Source organism: Eurosta solidaginis, chromosome 3 (genome assembly GCF_040869045.1).
Source record: "Eurosta solidaginis isolate ZX-2024a chromosome 3, ASM4086904v1, whole genome shotgun sequence".
In the NCBI taxonomy this organism is placed as follows: Eukaryota; Metazoa; Arthropoda; class Insecta; order Diptera; family Tephritidae; genus Eurosta; species Eurosta solidaginis.
This window is the reverse complement of record NC_090321.1, coordinates 153488110-153512616: the sequence shown is the minus strand read 5'-3', so window position 1 is coordinate 153512616 and position 24507 is coordinate 153488110. Positions and strand designations below refer to the sequence as shown.

Sequence of the window (24507 nt, the reverse complement as noted above, 5' to 3'; positions counted from 1 at the left end):
CCTATGGAACTAAGGATAACTCCCTTTTAAAATACTCGTTAGCACCTTTCATTTGATACCCATATCGTACAAACGCATTCTAGAGTCACCCCTGGTCCACCTTTATGGCCATATCTCGAAAAGGCGGCCACCTATACAACTACCACCTCTCCCTTTTAAAACCCTCATTAATACCTTTAATTTGATACCCATATCGTACAAACAAATTCTAGGGTCACACCTGGTCCACCTTTATGGCGATATCTCGAAACGGTGTCCACCTCTGGAACTAAGCATCACTCCCTTTTAAAATACTCATTAACACCTTTCTTTTGATACCCATATTGTACAAACAAATTCTAGGGTCACCCCTGGTCCACCTTTATGGCGGTATCTCGAAACGGCGTCCATCTATGGAACTAAGGATTACTCCCTTTTAAAATACTCATTAACATCTTTCATTTGATACCCATATTGTACAAACGCATTCTAGAGTCAACCTGATCCACCTTTATGGCTATATCTCAAAAAGGCGACCACTTATACAACTACCACCACTCTCTTTTAAAACCCTCATTAATACCTTTAATTTGATACCCATATCGTACAAACAAATTCTAGGGTCACACCTGGTCAACCTTTATGGCGATATCTCGAAACGGCGTCCACCTGTGGAGCTAAGCATCACTCCCTTTTAAAATACTCATTAACACCTTTCTTTTGATACCCATATTGTACAAACAAATTCTAGGGTCACCCCTGGTCCACCTTTATGGCGATATTTCGAAACGGCGTCCACCTATGGAACTAAGGGTTAAAAATAAAAATAAATGTAAGGCGCGATAACCTCCGAAGAGATCTAAGGCCGAGCTTCTCTTCCAATTTGCGTCGTGCTCCTCTTGATTTTTCCCTACAAATTGGCCGGACGGGACCTACATGTTTTATGCCGACTCCGAACGGCATCTGCAAGGCAGATGAGTTTTCACTGAGAGCTTTTCATGGCAGAAATACAATCGGAGCGCTTGCCAGACACTGCCGAGGGGCGACCCCGCTTAGAAAAATTTTCTTCTAATTGAAAAATCTTATTTCTAAAATGTTTGATGTTGCTTTGCCCTGGAGTTGAACCCAGGGCATACGGTGTGATAGGCGGAGCACGCTATCGTAAAAACGCATTCTAGAGTCAACCTGATCCACCTTTATGGCTATATCCCTAAATGGCGTCCACCTATAGAACTATGGCCCACTCCCTCATAAAATACTCTTTAATGCCTTTCATTTGATACACATGTCATACAAACACATTCCAGGGTTTCCCTCGGTTCATTTTCCTACATGGTTATTTTCCCTTATGTTGTCACCATAGCTCTCAACTGAGTATGTAATGTTCGGTTACACCCGAACTTAACCTTCCTTACTTGTTTTTTATTAAGTTTGTCAAAATCGGCGACAATATACCATACAGGGCAGGCATCTAATGAGTCTGTAATTTTTTTAACCACTACCTGCGAAAGGGTTTGAAAAAAGGGGTTTTCAAAAAAACTTCATATGCTATGGGAAATGGCCTGTGCAGGCTGGGATGTTCAGTAGGTAGGTATAACAGGTTCTATGATGGAGTGATAATTTGACTTTTTATGTTTTTATGATTTAAGCATTCTAAGAATATCGCAAGAAATGCCTCAAGGAAAAAGTTGTATATATTTAAAAAGACAAAGTTGCGCAAAATGTCACACCTAAATAATTTATTTGTCAAAAACAATAATAGGGTTGATATGCAAAATTTTCGCTAAATTGGGTATTTTCACTTTATTGTAAATAAAACCAACATTTATTCATATATTTTCACGAAATAAGGTTTCAATTATGTATAATGTTTACAGTTTTAAGGCCGTGAAATAAAAATGGTAAGTTTTTAAAACCTTCGATTTTTCATGAATTTGTGAAAAATAAAAAAAGTTCGATTTTGCAAGAAAAAATTTTTTTTTACATTTTTATGTGAATAACTCCACAACCGTCGATCATATAAAAACATTTTCTTATCAAGACTTGAAAAAAAATTTTGCGGAGAATCCACTGATGTTTCTCTCAATGAATTTAGATAAGTAATTTCCAAGATATGATAAAATAAATGGAAAGACCTCTGTGAAAATTCGTGATTTTAGAAAAAGAAAAAAAAAATTGTATCCATAGAATTTTAAATTTTGTGTGTTTTTGTACTTAGGAGGCCATAATACATCGAAATTAAATAGTTAGACTTCAAAATAACTTCTCTTGTTCAATAGTGTAATTAGAGTAGTATAGCATCTAACTAAAAATTCTGCAAATTTACGCCCAATATTCACTATCCACATTTTTCCAAAAGTCAAATTTTTTAAAAAATGTTCAAAATCAAAAAAAATTGGTGTTCTGCGTAGCTTTTAAAAAGTTCTGGAGTTCCTGAAAAGGAGAAAAAAGTTCTGCACGGTTAGGCCCAATATTAACATTTTTTCAAAAGCCAAATTTTTAAAAAAATGTTCAAAATCCAAAAAAAAAAAAATGGTGTTCGGAGTAATTTTTAAAAAGTTCTGAAATTCCTGAAAAGGAGAAAGAAGTTCTGCAAATTTACTCCCAATATTCACTATTCATATTTTTCCAAAAGTCAATTTTTTAAAAAATGTTCAAAATCAAAAAAAAAAATTGTGTTCTGAGTTTCTTTTAAAAAGTTCTGGAGTTCCTGAAAAGGAGAAAAACGGTCTGCAAATTTACGCCCAATATTCACTATTCATACTTTTCCAAAAGTCAAATTTTTTAAAAAATGTTCAAAATCAAAAAGAAAAAATTGGTGTTCTGAGTAGCTTTTAAAAAGTTCTGGAGTTCCTGGAAAGGAGAAAAAAAGGTCTGCAAATTTACGCCCGATATTCACTATTCATATTTTTCCAAAAGTCAATTTTTTTTAAAAATGTTCAAAATCAAAAAAAAAAAATTGGTGTTCTGAGTAGCTTTTAAAAAGGTCTAGAGTTCCTGAAAAGGAGAAAAAAAGGTTACAAATTTACGCCCAATATTCACTATTCACATTTTTCTAAAAGTAAATTTTTTAAAAAATGTTCAAAATCGAAAAAAGTTGGTGTTCTGAGTAGCTTTTAAAAAGTTCCGGAGTTCCTGAAAAGGAGAAAAAAAGTTCTGCAAATTTACGTCCAATATTCACATCTTTTCAAAAGTCAAATTTTTTAAAAAATGTTCAAAATCGAAAAAATGGTGTTCTGAGTAGCTTTTAAAAATTTCTGGAGTTCGGAAAAAGGAGAAAAAAAGTTCTGCAAATTTAGGCCCAATATTCATATTTTTTCAAAAGTAAAATTTTTTAAAAAATGTTCAAAATAAAAAAAAAATTGGTGTTCTGGGTAGCTTTTAAAAAGTTCTGAAGTTCCTGAAACGGAGAAAAAATTCTGCAAATTTAGGCCCAATATTCACATTTTTTCAAAAGTCAAATTTTTTAAAAAATGTTCAAAATCAAAAAAAAAAAAATGGTGTTCTGAGTAGCTTTTAAAAAGTTCTGGAGTTCCGAAAAGGGTGAAAAAAGTTCTGCAAATTTAGGCCCAATATTCATATTTTTTCAAAAGTAAAATTTTTTAAAAAATGTTCAAAATAAAAAAAAATTGGTGTTCTGGGTAGATTTTAAAAAGTTCTGAAGTTCCTGAAACGGAGAAAAAATTCTGCAAATTTAGGCCCAATATTCACATTTTTTCAAAAGTCAAATTTTTTAAAAAATGTTCAAAATCAAAAAAAAAATTGGTGTTCTGAGTAGCTTTTAAAAAGTTCTGGAGTTCCTGAAAAGGAGAAAAAAGGTCTGCAAATTTACGCCCAATATTCACTATTCATATTTTTCGAAGTCAAATTTTTTAAAAAAAAATTTTTAAATCAAAAAAATATTTGTGTTCTGAGTAGCTTTTAAAAAGTTCTGGAGTTCCTGAAAAGGAGAAAAAAAGGTCTGCAAATTTACGCCCAATATTCACTATTCACATTTTTCCAAAAGTCAAATTTTTTAAAAAATGTTCAAAATCAGAAAAAAAAATTGGTGTTCTGAGTAGCTTTTAAAAAGTTCTGGAGTTTCTGAAAAGGAGAAAAAAGGGTCTGCAAATTTACGCCCAATATTCACTATTTATATTTTTCGAAAAGTCAAATTTAAAAAAAAAAATGTTCAAAATCAAAAAAAAATTTGTGTTCTGAGTAGCTTTTAAAAAGTTCTGGAGTTCCTGAAAAGGAGAAAAAAAGGTCTGCAAATTTACGCCCAATTTTCACTATTCACATTTTTCCAAAAGTCAAATTTTTAAAAAAAATGTTCAAAATAAAAAAAAAATGGTGTTCTGAGTAGCTTTTAAAAAGTTCTGGAGTTCCTGAAAAGGAGAAAAAAAGTTCTGCAAATTTAGTCCCCATTTACATTTTTTTCAAAAGACAAATTTTTTAAAAAATGTTCAAAATCAAATAAAATGGTGTTCGGATGGCTTTTAAAAAGTTCTGGATTTCCTGAAAAGGAGAAAAAAGTTCTTCAAATTAACGCCCAATATTCACTATTCACATTTTTCCAAAAGGCAAATTTTTCAAAAATGTTCAAAATCAAAAAAAAAATTGGTTTTCTGAGAGCTTTTAAAAAGTTCTGGAGTTCCTGAAAAGGAGAAAAAAGGTCTGCAAATTTACGCCCAATATTCACTGTTCATATTTCTCCAAAAGTCAAATTTTTTAAAAAATCTTCAAAATCAAAAAAAAGTGGTGTTCTGAGTAGCTTTTAAAAAGTTCTGGAGTTCCTGAAAAGGAGAAAAAAGGTCTGCAAATTTACGCCCAATATTCACTGTTCATATTTCTCCAAAAGTCAAATTTTTTAAAAAATCTTCAAAATCAAAAAAAGTGGTGTTCTGAGAGCTTTTAAAAAGTTCTGGAGTTCCTGAAAAGGAGAAAAAAGGTCTGCAAATTTACGCCCAATATTCACTGTTCATATTTCTCCAAAAGTCAAATTTTTTAAAAAATCTTCAAAATCAAAAAAAAGTGGTGTTCTGAGTAGCTTTTAAAAAGTTCTGGAGTTCCTGAAAAGGAGAAAAAAGGTCTGCAAATTTACGCCCAATATTCACTGTTCATATTTCTCCAAAAGTCAAATTTTTTAAAAAATCTTCAAAATCAAAAAAAGTGGTGTTCTGAGAGCTTTTAAAAAGTTCTGGAGTTCCTGAAAAGGAGAAAAAAGGTCTGCAAATTTACGCCCAATATTCACTGTTCATATTTCTCCAAAAGTCTAATTTTTTAAAAAATCTTCAAAATCAAAAAAACAATTGGTGTTCTGAGTAGCTTTTAAAAAAAGGAGAAAAAAAGTTCTGCAAATTTAGGCCCAATATTCACATTTTTTCAAAAGTCAAATTTTTTAAAAAATGTTCAAAATAAAAAAAAAATTGGTGTTCTGAGTAGCTTTTAAAAAGTTCTGGAGTTCCTGAAAAGGAGAAAAAAAGGTCTGCAAATTTACGCCCAATATTCACTATTCATATTTTTCCAAAAGTCAAATTTTTTAAAAAATGTTCAAAATCAGAAAAAAAATTGGTGTTCTGAGTAGCTTTTACAAAGTTCTGGAGTTCCTGAAAAAGGTCTGCAAATTTACGCCCAATATTCACTATTCGTATTTTTCCAAAAGTCAAATTTAAAAAAAAAATGTTCAAAATCAAAAAAAAAAATTTGTGTTCTGAGTAGCTTTTAAAAAGTTCTGGAGTTCCTGAAAAGGAATTAGAAGAAAATTTTTCTAAGCGGGGTCGCCCCTCGGCAGTGTTTGGCAAGCGCTCAGAGTGTATTTCTGCCATGAAAAGCTCTCAGTGAAAACTCATCTGCCTTGCAGATGCCGTTCGGAGTCGGCATAAAACATGTAGGTCCCGTCCGGCCAATTTGTAGGGAAAATCAAGAGGAGCACAACGCAAATTGGAAGAGAAGCTCGGCCTTAGATCTCTTTGGAGGTTATCGCGCCTTACATTTATTTTTTTTTTTATTCACTATTCACATTTTTCCAAAAGTCAAATTTTTTAAAAAATGTTCAAAATCGAAAAAATTGGTGTTCTGAGTAGCTTTTATAAAGTTCTGGAGTTCCCGAAAAGGAGAAAAAAGTTCTGCAAATTTACGTCCAATATTCACATCTTTTAAAAAGTAAAATTTTTAAAAAAATTTTCAAAATCAAAAAAAAATGGTGTTCTGAGTAGCTTTTAAAAATTTCTGGAGTTCCGGAAAAGGAGAAAAAAGTTCTGCAAATTTAGGCCCTATATTCACATTTTTTCAAAAGTCAAATTTTTTAAAAAATGTTCAAAATACAAAAAAAAGTGGTGTTCTGAGTAGCTTTTAAAAAGTTCTGGAGTTCCTGAAAAGGAGAAAAAAAGTTCTGCAAATTTAGTCCCAATATTCACAATTTTTTCAAAAGTCAAATTTTTTAAAAATGTTCAAAATCAAAAAAAATTGGTGTACGGATGGCTTTTAAAATGTTCTAGATTTCCTGAAAAGGAGAAAAAAGTTCTTCAAATTTACGCCCAATATCCACTATTCAAAATCAAAAAAAAAAAATAAAAATTGGTGTTCTGAGAGCTTTTAAAAAGTTCTGGAGTTCCTGAAAAGGAGAAAAAAGGTCTGCAAATTTACGCCCAATATTCACTGTTCAAAGTTTTCCAAAAGTCAAATTTTTTAAAAAATCTTCGAAATAAAAAAAAAAAAAATTGGTGTTCTGAGTAGCTTTTAAAAATTTCTGGAGTTCCTGAAAAGGAGAAAAAAAGTTCTGCCAATTTATGCCCAATATTCACATTTTTTTCAAAAGCCAAATTTTTTAAAAAATGTTGTCAGGGGTGGGTGTTCCCCGCGTTGGGCTGACAGGGCGTTTTCTTCCCCGCAAAAATTTGATGGACCGCTCGTATGTGTGCCCATACATTACAAATCTATTATCAACGAATGATGCGCTTTTAGGTGAAAGTAGGAATCAAATGATGACCTGGTAGTAAAAGTGGCGAGGTTCACGCGAAAGCGTAGAATACACTTCGGCAATATTTTTTTTGACGCACACCCTAATGTGTCCACAACAATCACTCTGAAAAGACAAACATTTGAATTTTTTTAGCAAATACAAGACAGAGAGTACAAATTTGGGGATATTGAATTGGAATTGGCATTGGCTTTGCTAAAATCACCTTATAGAATTAGTAGATTATGCGTTACAAACGAAACAATTACAACGCATCTTAAATAACTTGCTTATACAACTTGGTATGGAAAAGTAAAGAAAAATTTAACAGCCCATAGGAATTAAAAAGCTGTCGTGATGCTGTGCGTGAAACACTTAAAAATTAATCCACAATTGGCAAGCGAATAAATGCGAAATGTCTTTGAAGCTCCTTTTTTACAATAATCCGATGTTATGCATCATATAAATTATTGTCTTGAAATGTGTATTAACTAGAAGCTGTTAGTGCAAGTCAATCGGTGTCTTCACGTGAGCCTGCTTATCGGGGTATCTGTTTATGTGCTTATATTTTTAACACAGTTTACGAAAACAAAATACACTGGAGAGAAATAAGTTTTAAACGGATAACTTGATAAGCAGACTGTCGTGATTTGCCCAAATGAAATATCAGAAAACTTCACTCACCTGTGCTCGTACTTTTGCATCGCCGATGTCATCTTTGCAAGGTCTTACTATTTCTCCCCACACACAGAATTTGTTCAGCTGCCGTCTTCACAATCACACGATTCCTGCAATATAAAATAGAGAAACACCGAATTATTACAAACACCTGCTCTGGAATGTAAGTTAGGGAGTTATTTTATTTTGTTGACTTGAAATACGCCAGAATGCAAAGGACGTGCATCTGCAGCGCGTTGTTCAATGTTTGGCCACAGTGCCGTGAGAATCCCTCCATTGTGCTACAGCACAATCTCCGTAATAATTTTTGGCACCAAAAACCATTGTTTGGCTAAATATAGTGCCCATAACAACTATAAATTGAATTTCTTTGGTATTATGTTTTTATTTGGTTTGTTTTGATTGCGTGTTCATATGTAAAAATGATGGCGGACAACAAAACAAACAGAACTTAACGAAAGATAGAGCTTTTGATAGGGTTGCCGGACGTAGCATAAAGACTGGTATAGAGACAGATTGCAGCAACCAAAAATTTGCTATACAGGAACCGCAAACGATTAGCGGACAAGGAATAGAGAGATTAACGTTAGGCCAATATGGCAAAGAAAGGAGATATAAAAGGGGGTGACACAGGTCAAAATGAAGACAGTATGATGTGTTAAAGTCCTGGCATACGACTGCCTCCGTGCCACTGTGTAATAAAGTTTTTTCGATTGTGAAATTTTCGGTGTGCGTTTTTAAGAATTAATGTAAAATATAAAGTTGTGTGGTTCCGGCAAACAAGAAGGTTCCCGAGACGAGGATTAGAATTCCAGGGCAGCAGATTGAAGGTGAGCAGAGGTAGATAGCTTAGATAATTAGGAGTATGTGCGTATATATGTATATACATATATGAGTACATATAGGTAAATGTAAGGCTAATGGTGTGTAATTTAATAATAATTTTTGCTTAAATGGGGGTATTCGGTAATTTTTTTTTGTACATTAATTTTTTTATATAGTTTTGTCGCGGTTCTAAGCAAAATTTTTGCGCAAAAAGCCAAAATAATTTTAACCAAAATTAAAATTGCAATGCCTGTTGATTCAAATCGTCCTACTTATGATCGATTTTTGTTAGATTTGAATTTTTATAGCGAGAAAACTAATCTCCAGAAAATTTATTTTCCATCTAATTTTATAGCTCAATAATTTATTTATTGCTAAATTAAAACTCCGGTGGAGTAGATAAATGAAAGAAACAGGGATCCTGTATATAGGAAGTTGGGAATATTTGGGTTAAATCTTTAATATGCGCACATATCGATAGGTACATATATACGCACGTAGGAAGGTAGTCACCATAATTTACGAAATCCTGAAATTTTGACTTAATCCGGTGTGTCATAGGAAATACGATTAGTGGCGATTCGAGAAGAGTCACTGGAGTGAGGATAGTGTTGTTGTTGTAAATCGAACAGTGCGGCGACGTGTAAGTCCCAAAATAAATATTTTTTGAATTAATCGGTTTTGTGATAAAATCTTATTGTTTTGTAGTGTGCCCGAAAATTTTGGCGTGGAGGGACTAGGTACAACTCGCCGTAAGTCGTTAGTTGTAACTTACTTTTTTTATATATATACGTATGTCCAGTTACATAATTTTTATGCACCCGATGAGCCCAAAAAACAAATTAGAGGACTTAGGAAAGACGTCCCGTTTAAATTTATATATGGTTACATATAAATTTTGGTTTAATGCACTAAGGCAGGAGAATACCGTTAATTGTATGCTTCGTGATTTTTGCCAGAGAACCAAAGCGATTTTTTTTAACAATCTTTCTGAGTGCTTTGCGGTGTGCCCTGGACACGGAGATCAAAATTTTAATTTCTCCACATATACCGTTTTGCTGTAATAGCCAATCTCAAAATCGAAGGTTAATATTTTTGTACATATCCGGTTTCGCCGTGAGACTCCAATATAAGGCACAAAGGCCAATGAGAAGCAACACAAAATCACCCAAGAAGTTGGTTTCGGATTTTACGTATATTTATAATCTCCTTATGCATATATATTTTTGTAGTTTTTAGTTTTTTTTGTGTTTTTATGTTTTTTTATTACGTACACGCGTGCACACACGCATATATCAAAAAATTATTAAATTTTTCTAAATTTTTGTGATACATATCTTTTTAGTACAATCAAGATTTTTTTGTACACACCCTATTGAGGTTATGGTAACGAACCAAAAGCTTTTTATATTTTTTTTATAGTGTGCAGGTTGTTGGACTTACTAATTATAGTTTAGCTATCTGCGTGTCTGCAAGCAAGTAAAACAGTCACATTATAGTGACCAATTTCTTATTTTTGTTAAGCTGAAATTAATTGTTAAGAAAATTATTGTGATTATGTTAGGTGTATAGTATCGTTGTCCTCTTTTTTGAAAAATACTTAAAATTTCATACATATCTACATACATAGGTAGGGGTAAAACCAACTAAGAGAGCTCGATTAGGTAGGATCCATTACCCTTAACCTAGTAAAATTTTAAAATTCATTTTTTTGTTCTTGTTTTTATTGAATGATCTCCAGGACGTTTCATCATAGTAAAAACATTTTAGGCCAAATAATAAGATTAGTTTTTTTATTATGATACATTATAATTCTTTTTATAATTTCAACATATTTTGATTTTGGTGTTAAAAGTTGAAATGCGGAGTTAAGCACTTTTTGGGCGGGAGGGGAAGATGGCGTGATAGAGAGGTAAGTGGAGGGGACGGAGCATGGCAAGAGGGAGACCGCCAAAGTTAGGATACATGAAACGAGCGGTCCAAGGTAGGGCGGGCTTCCTGAGGTGAGATGTGTGTGAGGCTGATAGGATGGATGATGAGAGGAATAAATATGTATCCGTACGGCTCCTTGGTGTTAGGGTTGAGGACCACTGCCCCCTCTTATACTGAGCTAGTCCGGGACCCCAAGGAGCCAAAGAATACGTGTACGTACCAATGTTCAAAATCAAAAAAAAAAAACGTGTGTTCTGAGTAGCTTTTAAAAAGTTCTGGAGTTCCTGAAAAGGAGAAAAAAGTTCTGCAAATTTAGACCCAATCACATTTTTTCAAAAGTCAAATTTTTTAAAAAATGTTAAAAATAAAAAAAAAATTGGTGTTCTGAGTAGCTTTTAAAAAGTTCTGGAGTTCTTGAAAAGGAGAAAAAAATTCTGCAAATTGAGGCCCAATATTCACATTTTTTCAAATTCAAATTTTTTAAAATATGTTCAAAATAAAAAAAAAAAAAAAAATTGGTGTTCTGAGTAAGTAGTTTTTAAAAAGTTCTGGAGTTCCTGAAAAGGAGAAAAAAGTTCTGCAAATTTACGCCCAATATTCACATTTTTTTCAAAAGTCAAGTTTTTTTAAAAATGTTTAAAATCAAAAAAAAAAAAAACTGGTGTTCTGAGTAGCTTTTAAAAAGTTCTGGAGTTCCTGAAAAGGAGAAGAGTTCTGCAAAATTACGCTCTGAAGTTGGGCCTAAAGCTGCAGTTACCCACCGACGTGTGCAACGTACGTACACAGGGTGAGGGAAATTTATGCCCGTAGTGACAAAGAAAAAATTGTTGCCATTGACCTGTTTGAATGCATGCTTATTGAAACATCAACTTTTTCTATTTTAATTCTTGATGTTGTAAAAGGCTGGAATTAATACTAAATAAGTATAAATAGATTACATATTTATAATCTGAACTTTTACATAATTATTTTGAATTATTTCCACAATTTTTCAAACTTTAATTAGGCGTTTTTGCATAAAAACTGCAAACGGTCAAAAATTAGTGCGCAAAAGTTTACTAGGCAACTCTGTCTAGTGAGAGAGCGATCAGCTGACACGTTCTTACGGAAAAAATCAAAATTTGTTTTGATTTCTACGTTCTGGGCTACGTCCGTACGTGAGTTGAACCTCGGTGAGTTTTCGTTTACATTGCGCATTCATAAGATAGGTCGTGTCACCTGACACGTTTTTTGTACGCACGTTCGTCGGTAACTGCAGCTTAAGTTTACATGTAGAGCCCTGTATGTCGACAATTTGTGGCGCAAGCGCAAACGATTTCAAAACAAATACTGTCGCCTGGCTGCCTTTTTTGTTTTGTATAAAAGAATGTAATGATGTATGGCCATTTACATAGAAAATACGTAACTATGCAGTAGCGATCATAGCACTTGAAGTTCAAGTGCGAAGGCTACAAAAAGAAACAGTGCCAAATCGTTTGTATTTCTTTTAAGAAATGCATATGCAGCACAATTCAGGGCGCATGTGCAAATGCTGTAAAAACAAATACACCCCCTTTGCTGCCTGTATTGTTTTTAATAAGCGGTTAGAAAATATGCGTCGGCATTTAGGTAGAAAAACTTTAACAGGACAATTTCTGGCACAAGTTCAAAGGATTTAAAAACAAATATTTGCGACGCGCTGTTGTGTAAATGTTTATGTGAATGTTTGGCTATTTATATAGCAAAAAAGTATACATTAACGATCATGGCACGTTTTTAAACAAATATGCTTGTGAATTCATGTAGAAAAAACTTTTGAAGGACAAATTGTGGCGCTAGTACAAAGGATTTGAAAACACGTAACAGCGCCATCCTGCATGTATAGTTGTTTATTAATGTATGTGTCAATGTTTGGTCATTTAATTAGAAAAAACGTATGCAGTAGCATAATAAAGACAAGGTGGTATATGTAGTGACAGCTCATTTTGAAAACTCCCATACAAAGCGAATGATGAGAGAAAGGGGAAGAACAGAATACGCCGTTTTCTGAAATAGTATTAAATACAGCACTTTTTTTTTTAACAAAGCACTTAATTCAAAATGGTAGCGAAACTCATATTTTGTAATTTGTTTGCAAAAATAAGTGGATAAAGGTTAAAGTGACCGCCGCTGTATATAGGTAATGTGCTTGTTAACCATAAGGAAATTATTCTACAGCAAGTTCAAAGTACTTTAGAAACAAATTTTTACTTAACGACGCAATGGTTTGATAAATTCTTTGAGGGTATTTGGGAGTTGGCATACAGCATGCAGGCCCCGCTAATTTATGATTTTGCGAAATTCTATGTTGAAAAGGGTTATTAATATATTTATCCTCCAATAAATATGCTTATAGGCCAACTGTGGGCAGGGGTCCAAAGTCAAAAATAGCATCGGGCATCACACTACACATCTAACGAAACTTTCGCTTATTGTGAAGATATGAAACTAGCTGCTTCAATTTCTCATTAGATTGACCGGGACATCGTCCTGCGGGTGAACAGCATTTGACGAGCATAATAATGCGTGTGCTACTTTATATAGCGCATGCATTAAATTACAATCCGGTAGTCACTCCTAAGTAGCGCTTCCGTGGTCGGCTATATTCTATAGGCCAACAGACGACACGAGGTTGGGACCGTGCGTCTAATCTTACTTTCCGCTTAATACTTTCAACTTAGAATTCCCCGTACTGGGCAGGGGTCCAAAGTCAAAAATAGCATCGGCCATCATACTACACATCTAACGAAACTTTCGCTTATTGTGAAGATATGAAACTAGCTGCTTCAATTTCTCATTAGATTGGCCGGGACATCGTCCTGCGGGTGAGTAGCATTTGACGAGCATAATAATGCGTGTGCTACTTTATATAGCGCATGTATTAAATTACAATCCGGTAGTCACTCCTAAGTAGCGCTTCCGTAGTCGGGTATATTCTATAGGCCAACTGACAAAACGATGTTGGGACCGTGTATCTAATCTTACTTTCCGCTTAATACTTTCAACTTAGAATTCCCCGTACTGGGCTTATGACTGGTCTCATAAAACGACATTGAAATGAAACAAAACCTGGGATAATGCCACTCTTCTTGGTGCTGATCGCGGATATTATTTTAAGGCATACGATTTGAGGTCATACACCTAAAATATTCGGGCCATTATCGCGAATGGTGCCACAACATGGTTGGTAAATGTTTTCACACTATAACCATTCAATTGAAAACGCAGATTTTATGTCAGATTTGTGGTAAGATACTTTGCCGCCACGCTGAATCTGTATTTGGGGGGCAAAAGTCTCGTCCCGATTTTAATAAGCTAATTCATAATTCATTTTTCAAAGCCTTCGTGATGGTGGTGCCTGATGCGGCACCTCTCTCTGCTGCTCTCTTCTTCTGAAAGGGTAGGATAGTGTATATTGATAACGTGGTTAGCCGGGCGCATCCTGGCAAAAGCGTTTACCAATTCTGTGTGGACTTTGTCTGCTTATGCTCGTCTGGATCAAACGACTGTGTTGGCTGGTGCCGGATCTCATCATAGTGCTATGGAGATATTCCTCTTAAGCCTCTTTCAGGCGGGGCTAGATCAAGCAATTGTTTGCTAGGGTGTCCAGGTTTGTGACAACTAAGCAAAAACTGTCCGCATTTCGTTATGTTGTGACAGTTATGAGTAAAGCATTTTGACAGGTCTGCATCTTTTTACAGTGTGTGTTTTTAGGACAAGGCTACCAAACGCGTAGCACACGATTGCTTTTTACTGGTTAGCAACGACTTGAGGATTTTGCTGCGGTTGTGTATCCCGTAATTGAACTGCCGCTTGCTGACCATTCAGATAATTTGCGGTCCATCTTTTAAGACAAAGGGGAAGGAGTGAACATTCTATGTCTTGGAGTGACGTGCCGTGGTTGATGGGGTTATTTCAAGTTCAGTCCGTTATTTATCTGGGTGTTTATGGCGTTTAGCGCGGCGGTAGTGCTATGCATTTTGCGGAAGCCATGCTGATGGGAGGCTAAGCGAAAATTGGAGGGAGAAGGACGGGTTTCCCTGTCTTCGCAACTGGCGAAAGGAGTGATATTGGCTTATATTATTAGCTGGCTTCCCAGGCTTTAGTATTGGAATTATCATTGCGTTTTGGACATAGGATCGCGAATATTAAAATTTAGCTTCTGTGAAGATATATCTGCAAAATAAATTGAAACTTTTGATGTGGCTGTTGTAATATTGTACACAGGAAAATATTTAAACGATGAAAGGGTTTCCATCATCCATGAAATTCCAAGATAATATTTCCAGCGATGATCAAGAGATCGCCGACTTCTTTGCGGAATTTTTCAAATCAAATTACTCTATTGAGACCAACGTTTCACCTAATGAATACCCATACCATATTGATTCATGTTATTCAATCAGAGCTCCATTTATATCTTCAGAAGATGTATTATCTTATTTAAAAACTTTAAAAGTATCATATTCATACGGCCCCGGCAGGATCCCGACAGACTTTCTTAAAAAATGTGCCGCAAACATCTATCAGCCGCTAACAGATTTATTTAATTTATCTTTAATTTATGGCGTTTTCCCAACAATATCGAAGGAATATTTTCTTATTCCGCTTCATAAAAATGGAAGCAGGTCTTCAATAGAAAACTACCGGGGCATAGCAAAGTTATCCCCTATCCCAATGTTATTTGAGGCTATTGTTACCCACCACCTAACATTCTCTATTTCCCCCATAATTGCAAGCTCGCAGCATGGGTTCTGTAAGGGCAAATCACCTATCACCAATTTACTAGAATTTACCACCCACGTTTCTAATGGATTTAGAAAAGGCCTTCACACTGATGTAATTTACACCGATTTCAGTAAAGCTTTCGACAAAGTATCACACCCATTACTTATTCATAAGCTCAGTCAACTCGGTTTTCAACCCCGTCTTATATGTTGGATTTCTTCGTATCTTGGTTATCGTACGCAAAAAGTAATCTTTAACAAGTAAGGAAGGTTAAGTTCGGGTGTAACCGAACATTACATACTCAGTTGAGAGCTATGGTGACAACATAAGGGAAAATAACCATGTAGGAAAATGAACCGAGGGAAACCCTGGAATGTGTTTGTATGACATGTGTATCAAATGAAAGGCATTAAAGAGTATTTTATGAGGGAGTGGGCCATAGTTCTATAGGTGGACGCCATTTAGGGATATAGCCATAAAGGTGGATCAGGGTTGACTCTAGAATGCGTTTGTACGATATGGGTATCAAATTAAAGGTGTTAATGAGTATTTTAAAAGGGAGTAATCCTTAGTTCCATAGGTGTACGCCGTTTCGAGATATCGCCACAAAGGTGGAACAGGGGTGACCCTAGAATTTGTTTGTACAATATGGGCATCAAACGAATGGTGTTAATGAGTATTTTAAAAGGGAGTGGGCCTTAGTTCTATAGGTGGATGCCGTTTCGAAATATCGCCATAAAGGTGGTCCAGGGTTGACTTTAGAATGTGTTTGTACGATATGGGTATCAAATTAAAGGTATTAATGAGGGTTTTAAAAGAGAGTGGTGGTTGAATGATGAATATTAGTGGTTGTTGTATACGTGGTCGCCTTTTCGAGATATCGCCATAAAGGTGGACCAGGGGTGACTCTAGAATGCGTTTGTACGATATGGGTATCAAATGAAAGGTGTTAGTGAGTATTTTAAAAGGGAGTAATCCTTAGTTCCATAGGTGGACGTCGTTTCGAGATATCGCCATAAAGGTGGACCAGGGGTGACCCTAGAATTTGTTTGTTCAATATGGGTATCAAAAGAAAGGTGTTAATAACTATTTTAAAAGGGAGTAATCCTTAGTCCCATAGGTGGACGCCGTTTCGAGATATCGCCATAAAGGTAGGTCAGGGGTGACCCTAGAATTTGTTTGTACAATATGGGCATCAAACGAAAGGTGTTAATGAGTATTTTAAAATGGAGTGGGCCTTAGTTCTATAGGTGGACGCCGTTTCGAAATATCGCCATAAAGGTGGACCAGGGGTGACTCTAGAATGTGTTTGTACGATATGGGTATCAAATTAAAGGTATTAATGAGGGTTTTAAAAGGGAGTGGTGGTTGTTGTATAGGTGGTCGCATTTTCGAAATATCGCCATAAAGGTGGACCAGGGGTGACTCTAGAATTTGTTTGTACAATATGGGTATCAAAAGAAAGGTGTTAATGAGTATTTTAACAGGTAGTAATCCTTAGTTCCATAGGTGGACACCGTTTCGAGATATCGTCATAAAGGTGGGCCAGGGGTGACTCTAGAATTCGTTTGTGCAATATGGGTATCAAACGAAAGGAGTTAATGAGTATTTTAAAAGGGAGTGGGCCTTAGTTCTATAGGTGGACGCCTTTTCGAGGTATCGCAATAAAGGCGAACCAGGGGTGACTCTAGACTTTGTTAGTACGATATGGGTATCAAATGAAAGATGGTAATGAGTATTTTTAAAAGGGAGTGGGCCTTCGTTAATAGGTGTTCGCCTTTTCGAGATACCGCCATAAAGGTGGACCAGGGGTGACTTTAGAATATGTTTGTACGATATGGGTATCAAATAAAAGGTGTTAATGAGTATTTTAAAAGGGAGTGGGCCTTAGTTCTATAGGTGGACGCCGTTTCGAAATATCGCCATAAAGGTGGACCAGGGGCTGACTCTAGAATGTGTTTGTACGATAGGGGGATCAAATTAAAGGTATTAATGAGGGTTTTAAAAGGGAGTAATGGTTGTTGTATAGGTGGTCGCATTTTCGAAATATCGCCATAAAGGTGGACCAGGGGTGACTCTAGAATTTGTTTGTACAATATGGGTATCAAAAGAAAGGTGTTAATGAGTATTTTAAAAGGGAGTAATCCTTAGTTCCATAGGTGGACGCCGTTTCGAGATATCGCCATAAAGGTGGGCCAGGTGTGACTCTAGAATTCGTTTGTGCAATATGAGTATCAAACGAAAGGAGTTAATGAGTATTTTAAAAGGGAGTGGGCCTTAGTTCTATAGGTGGACGCCTTTTCGAGGTATCGCAATAAAGGTGGACCAGGGGTGACTCTAGACTTTGTTAGTACGATATGGGTATCAAATGAAAGGTGTTAATGAGTATTTTTAAACGGGAGTGGGCCTTCGTTCTATAGGTGTTCGCCTTTTCGAGATATCGCCATAAAGGTGGACCAGGGATGACTCTAGAATTTATTTTGTACGATATGGGTATCAAATGAAAGGTATTAATGAGTATTTTAAAAGGGAGTGGGCCTTAGTTCTATAGGTGGACGCCGTTTCGAAATATCGCCATAAAGGTGGACCAGGGGTGACTCTAGAACGTGTTTGTACGATATGGGTATCAAAAGAAAGGTGTTAATGAGTATTTTAAAAGGGAGTAATCCTTAGTTCCATAGGTGGACGCCATTTCGAGATATCGCCATAAAGGTGGGCCAGGGGTGACTCTAGAATTCGTTTGTGCAATATGGGTATCAAACGAAAGGAGTTAATGAGTATTTTAAAAGGGAGTGGGCCTTAGTTCTATAGGTGGACGCCTTTTCGAGATATCGCCATAAAGGTGGACCAGGGGTGACTCTAGAATGTGTTTGTACGATATGGGGATCAAATTAAAGGTATTAATGAGGGTTTTAAAAGGGAGTGGTGGTTGTTGTATAGGTGGTCGCATTTTCGAAATATCGCCATAAAGGTGGACCAGGGGTGACTCTAGAATTTGTTTGTACAATATGGGTATCAAAAGAAAGGTGTTAATGAGTATTTTAAAAGGGAGTAATCCTTAGTTCCATAGGTGGACGCCGTTTCGAGATATCGCCATAAAGGTGGGCCAGGGGTGACTCTAGAATTCGTTTGTGCAATATGGGTATCAAACGAAAGGAGTTTATGAGTATTTTAAAAGGGAGTGGGCCTTAGTTCTATAGGTGGACGCCTTTTCGAGATATCGCCATAAAGGTGGACCAGGGGTGACTCTAGAATGAGTTTGTACGATATGGGTATCAAATTAAAGGTATTAATGAGAGTTTTAAAAGGGAGTGGTGGTAGTTGTATATGTGAAGGCGTTTTCCAGATATCGACCAAAATGTGGACCAGGGTGACCCAGAACATCATCTGTTGGATACCGCTAATTTATTTATATATATAATACCTGCCAAGATTTGAAGGGTTTTTTATTTCGCCCTGCAGAACTTTTTCATTTTCTTCCACTTAATATGGTAGGTGTCACAACCATTTTATAAAGTTTTTTCTAAAGTTATATTCGCTTCAATAAAACAATCCAATTACCTTACCATGTTTCATCCCTTTTTTCGTATTTGGTATAGAATTATGGCATTTTTTTCATTTTTCGTAATTTTCGATATCGAAAAAGTGGGCGTGGTCATAGTCGGATTTCGTTCATTTTTCATACCAAGATAAAGTGAGTTCAAGTAAGCACGTGAACTAAGTTCATTAAAGATATGTCGATTTTTGCTCAAGTTATCGTGTTAACGGCCATGCGGAAGGACAGACGGACGACTGTGTATAAAAACTGGGCGATTTCGCCTATTTTCGCAGAAAAGGGTTATCGTCATAAAATCTATGCCCCTGTCAAATTTCAAAAGGATTGGTTAATTTTTGTTCGACTTATGGCGTTAAAAGTATCCTAGACAAATTAAATGAAAAAGGGCGGAGCCACGCCCATTTTGAAATTTTCTTTTATTTTTGTATTTTCTTGCACTATATCATTACTGGAGTTGAATGTTGACATAATTTACTTATATACTGTAAAGATATTAATTTTTTTGTTAAAATTTTACTTTAAAAAAATTTTTTTTTAAAGTGGGCGTGGTCCTTCTCCGATTTTGCTAATTTTTATTAAGCGTACATATAGTAATAGGAGTAACGTTTCTGCCAAATTTCATCATAATATCTTCAACGACTGCCAAATTACAGCTTGCAAAATTTTAAATTACCTTCTTTTAAAAGTGGGCGGTGCCACGCCCGTTGTCCAAAATTTTACTAATTTTCTATTCTGCGTCATAAGTTCAACTCATCTACCAAGTTTCGTCGCTTTATCTCTCTTTTGTAATGAATTATCGCAATTTTTCGGTTTTTCGAAATTTTCGATATCGAAAAAGTGGGCGTGGTTATAGTCCGATATCGTTCATTTTAAATAGCGATCTGAGATGAGTGCTCAGGAACCTACATACCAAATTTCATCAAGATACCTCAAAATTTACTCAAGTTATCGTGTTAACGGACGGACGGACAAACGGACGGACGGACATGGCTCAATCAAATTTTTTTTCGATCCTGATTATTTTGATATATGGAAGTCTATATCTATCTCGATTCCTTTATATATGTACAACCAACCGTTATCCAATCAAACTTAATATACTCTGTGAGCTCTGCTCAACTGGATATAAAAATACACTTTCTGGGGTCATCAATGTTTCTTCTGGTGTTCCTCAGGGCAGCCATCTTGGTCCGATTCTGTTCTTGTTGTTCATAAACGATATATCTGGTACAACTAAATACTCAAAAATCTTGATGTACGCAGACGATGTAAAACTTTTCATATCATGTGCCTCGGTTGAGGAACATTCCTTGCTTCAAATGGATTTAAATCACTTGGTTACCTAGTGCAATGTAAATTATATGCCGCTCAATCTCAAAAAATGTAAATTCATGTGTTTTTCTCGGAGAGTTTCGCCACCAGCTTCATATACAATTAACAACTATAGTCTAGAAACTGTAAATAATTTTATTGACTTGGGAGTCATGATGGATTCCAAACTTAGTTTCAATCTTCATATTAATGCTACAGTGAATAAAGGCAAAGGTGTTTTTGCATTTGTTAAACGGTGGTCAAAAGAATTTAACGACCCTTACATAACTAAAGCACTTTTTACAACATTAGTTAGGCCAATATTAGAATACGGCTCGATAATTTGGAATCCGCGTTATCAAGTCCATGCAGACAGTCTCGAATCAATACAAAAACAATTTTTACTATTTTCCTTAAGAAATTTCCAATTGGACTCTTTAACTAATCTTCCACCTTATACTAATCGATTAAAGCTTATCAATCTTCTAACTCTTGCTAGTCGAAGGGAAATGCTTGGTGTAATATTTATGACAAAACTTTTAAATGGATCAATTTCGAGCCCATTCCTTCTGAATGAAGTGAACTTTTGCGTTCCCTCTCGGACATCGAGACACTTCAAACCTCTTCTGCTGAAACAATGTAGAACGAATTTCGAACAAAATGAGCCTTTTCGGCGTTTATGCCAAGATTATAACTCTCACTCAAACACATTTGATAGCTCGGACTCCCTTTTTTCTATAAAAAATATTGTTCTCACCTCTCTAAATTAATGTATAATACGTTTGCTTCTGTTCTCTTTAAGTATTACGCTTGGCTGATGAAATTTCTTCTGTAGCTGAGCAGTCTCAGATCGTGACGCTTGACAAACCGCTGCCCATCAAAGACTCGGCAAAATAAAAAAAAAAAAAAAAAAAATGTTATTATATATATATATAAATCGATCGCGTGAACAGGATTAGCCTGGTTTCATTGGGCCACTTGAGGGCAGCGCGCTGCCACAACGTCCATTCAAAAAAAAAAAAAAAAAAAAAAAAGGATTTGCACGGATTTAGTTTTGATCCAAACCCTTTGGTGGACCGCAGAATGTCGAAAGGTGCTCATCACAAAAAAAAAAAAATATGAATAACACCCCCGGTTTCGGAGAGACCCGGGGTCATTTTTCGGATTTTCATTAATATGTTTTGAACTACTGACAATTTTTGCTTTTCGATTTCGGATTAGTGGTCCTGGGACCAAAACACGTCTTTTGACACCATTCCCATTGGACGTGTATTAAGAGAGCCATGTTGTCGTATAGCATTACTCTTGCCATTTTCCACTATTGGGAATGGCAAAGGAATTCAACGAAAGGTTAGTAGCCTACACTCTCATCGCAAAGGTGTTTTATTATAGACATGGCTATAACGTTTGGGCCTATTGATTTAACGGGCTTGGCCTTTTTGATGGCTTCTTCAATCTCTTCAATCTCTGTGGCAATGCGTGGCACGTCGTGTTTGTGTTTATGTGCCCGTCTGTTTGCACGACGTCTGGTCTCAAGCATTATCCACACCAAGACCTGTGAATAAAGCAGTGAAAACATTTTTAAAACAATATATATCGCTATTATTAAAATTATAAAACGTCTTACCATCATTTAACACCGAAAATTAGGTAATATTTCAATCATTTTGTTGAATAAACAATAATTTTTTGCGAGAATTTTTACAAGTTTGAATGATAGAAAAGTTAACACAAAATAGAATTGGAGAAAAAAAGTGATGCGGTTGCATACTTCTCCAGAAAAATTTATTTGTATGGTTTTTAATAGAATTTATCTTCTGAATGAAACATTAGTTTAGCAAAGAGGCAAATTGAGTTTCAGAGTGGGAGTTCAAGATGGCGGATTAGAAAGAGAAGCTGCCAACGTCAGTCACCTTGTAATTGCATAATGATTTGCAACCTTCTGTTAACGTTCGAATCACTAAACTGTTGAATAAATAACTCCACTATTCAATAATGCAAAATGGCCTTTATTAAAGTACTTCAGAATAACACTACTATTGCTCGCCAGATAGCGTCTTAAATCAAACTGATTGTCGCGCTTCTTCTGTTGCTGCCTTTTATACTGTCCGGTTTCCTCATCGCATATTTCTAGGCTTTTCTATTTCCAGAACTTACTAGTTAGTTATCAGCTATAAAATTACTCAGCTGTAACTACAGATGCATGATTTTATAGCTTCTCTCAAACCCCATGCGCTTGTATGTGTGAGCGATACTTGCACAACCATTGCATACTTTCGGGAGTATCTCAGATATATGCATGTGGTTGTGCGTTGCTTTTCCGCTGCGTCTACGTACATATGTGTAGCATAATAATTGATTTCATGTTTCATGATTTGATGTGCATACAAGTCACTGCTTAGCATCGGCTTAGAGATGATACTATCCCTTAGTGCTGCTAATATTCGTCACAGAATAATACGAAATTGGACCAGGTGTTACTCGTGGACGAGATGGTCAATCCCAAAGAAAGGCGTGAAAGGCATTAAAATTTTACTTTTCGCTAGGCTTGTAGCATCAAAGAAATCGATTAATAATTCCGAACTTTAAGAAGCAGTGTTATTTTAAAATAAAGCCCGATTTCGAAAAATGTTAACGGAAAAATATGAAAAATGCCAATATAGTGAATTTAAAAGTTTATGGAAAATAATATTTTGAAAAAAGTAGGATTACTGTATGTGCTTTATTTCTGTTATATTAGTTTGGTACAATTTGATATTTCCAATCTTCCGTTCAATTTCTCTGCAATTTCTGAAGCAGTTTTAAATCTATTCAGGAGAGCTATCTTAACGATATCCCCATCATCGCGATAAGGTTTCTCACATTTTCCAAAAATTTGTGTCGAATCTCCTTACAGTCCTGTACAATTATGCCGAGTTTTCGTGTTCCGTATAATACTATTGCTTTTATTTAACATCGCTGATTTTAGCAAAATCGACAGGCATTACTATATTTTTCGCGTTGTAATATCACCCAATGATCAAAGGAATGGATGAATGTAATTTAATTGATATCCGCCATCGCTGGAAACCGTGTTATGAAATAACTTCTCAATATACATTAGACTGGGTCGATTTATTAACCGATATCGCACAATCGATTTATCGATCGGATTTGGGCTCATTCCTCATACTAACAGCCTAAAGATCCTGGGCATAATATTTGATAACAGATTTCCTTTTAAAGAGCAATGTGAGTACGTTAGAATAAGCCTAATCTCTTGACTAAATATCATAAAATACTTGTCTTCTAAACATTGCTTAGAACATATATGGACAAATGCGTGGTGGCAACGGCGCGCAGCCACGTATGTATTTGTTAAAGATTAGTTAAGGCGAATAAAAAGGAATTCACAGTGTTTTTTTTTTATTCAATGTGTATAAATACAACAAGTGTTAAGGAAGATGTTAACAAATGTTGTGAAAGTTTAAAATATTAAGTATATTTCAGGAAATTATAACTTACGTGAACGGGCTATTGCGTGTACCTTTGCTGACTGCTGGATTTAAAGAGAGCGAGACTCTTTGCTACATGAGCCGATAAACCCACGATACAGCTCCTTCGTTGGGTTTCCCGGCAACAAAGTTGCTGTACCGCGGGCTCACAGCGGTAAAAATCTAAGATACATACGTACTACCACTCACACATGCCTGTGTGTGTAGTGTTCACAAGAATATGTGGGTGGTAGTAACGAAGGAAAATAACCAAAGAAATTTATGCTACGAGAAGGGGGGGGGGGGGGGGGGGGAGGGGAGATATATTTAGGCCTGCGGCCTAAGCATACCGGCCCCTTGCCGTAAGCAACAAAGGAAACAAAAAAAATGAAAAGAAAAAAGGATGACACGTGATCGCACGTCCAGTAAGGCGTTATGTCGATGTGCAGATGAGGACTGCAAGCACTGCACGTCGCACGGTGGACTTCGTGTCTCGATGTCCTGTGAAGAAAAAGAAAAGAGGTTATTAAATATACGTACGTGGTTTTAAATTCCGTGCAGTAATTACTTAGTTTTTATGAAACGCTCCTATTTTTGGCAGGCTCATGAGACTACCAGCCCGAATACGGTCGGTTGAGTCAGGAGCCCGCCAACTGTTGTTGCTGGCGTTCCGCTCACCATCAGTTCGGCGTATAGATCAGCGCCGAGTGTCAGCCGAACTGGCGATGAGCGGTAGAACTGAGGATCTGCATGCCGCATGAATTCAAACGGAACGGCAATCTTTGGATCCACATTGGATGGCGGGCTCAACCGATAGTGGCCGTTGACCAAGGCGGCTTGGGTAGTGACATGAGTCGTTGACCCGAACTTGCCGCGCAGAATAAGGGTGCATTGCCCTGGTCCTTGGCGCTCCAACTGCAAATCGCGTACCAGCTCTGCATCGACGATGGTACTGGCGGCGCAGGGATCAATGATGGCACGAACCAGATGTAGGTGCCCACGCGATTCGACGCGTACGATGGCCGTCGGCGCAATGGGCACGAAAGACTGCATGATGGGCGCTGGAG

The 24507-nt window shown here is 36.1% G+C and overlaps 1 protein-coding gene and 1 pseudogene across 10 annotated transcripts in view; one reads left to right on the top strand and one right to left on the bottom strand.

Annotated features, from left to right (window-relative positions):
- LOC137244380 (uncharacterized) overlaps positions 1 to 24507 on the bottom strand; it is a 469574-nt gene that overhangs the window by 362536 nt on the left and 82531 nt on the right. For 8 of the 10 annotated variants that reach the window (XR_010950940.1, XR_010950941.1, XR_010950944.1 and 5 more), the window contains exon 5: positions 7604 to 7707. The exons of 1 other annotated variant lie outside the window; for it this stretch is intronic. The gene's annotated coding sequence lies outside the window, so the exon portion shown is untranslated. Of the gene's footprint in view, positions 1 to 6604; positions 7046 to 7603; positions 7708 to 24507 lie in introns of those variants that run through there. One more of the 10 variants, XR_010950943.1, reaches the window with a different exon arrangement.
- The window catches only part of LOC137244379 (probable phosphatase phospho2), a 53391-nt pseudogene that overhangs the window by 25401 nt on the left and 3483 nt on the right, over positions 1 to 24507 (top strand).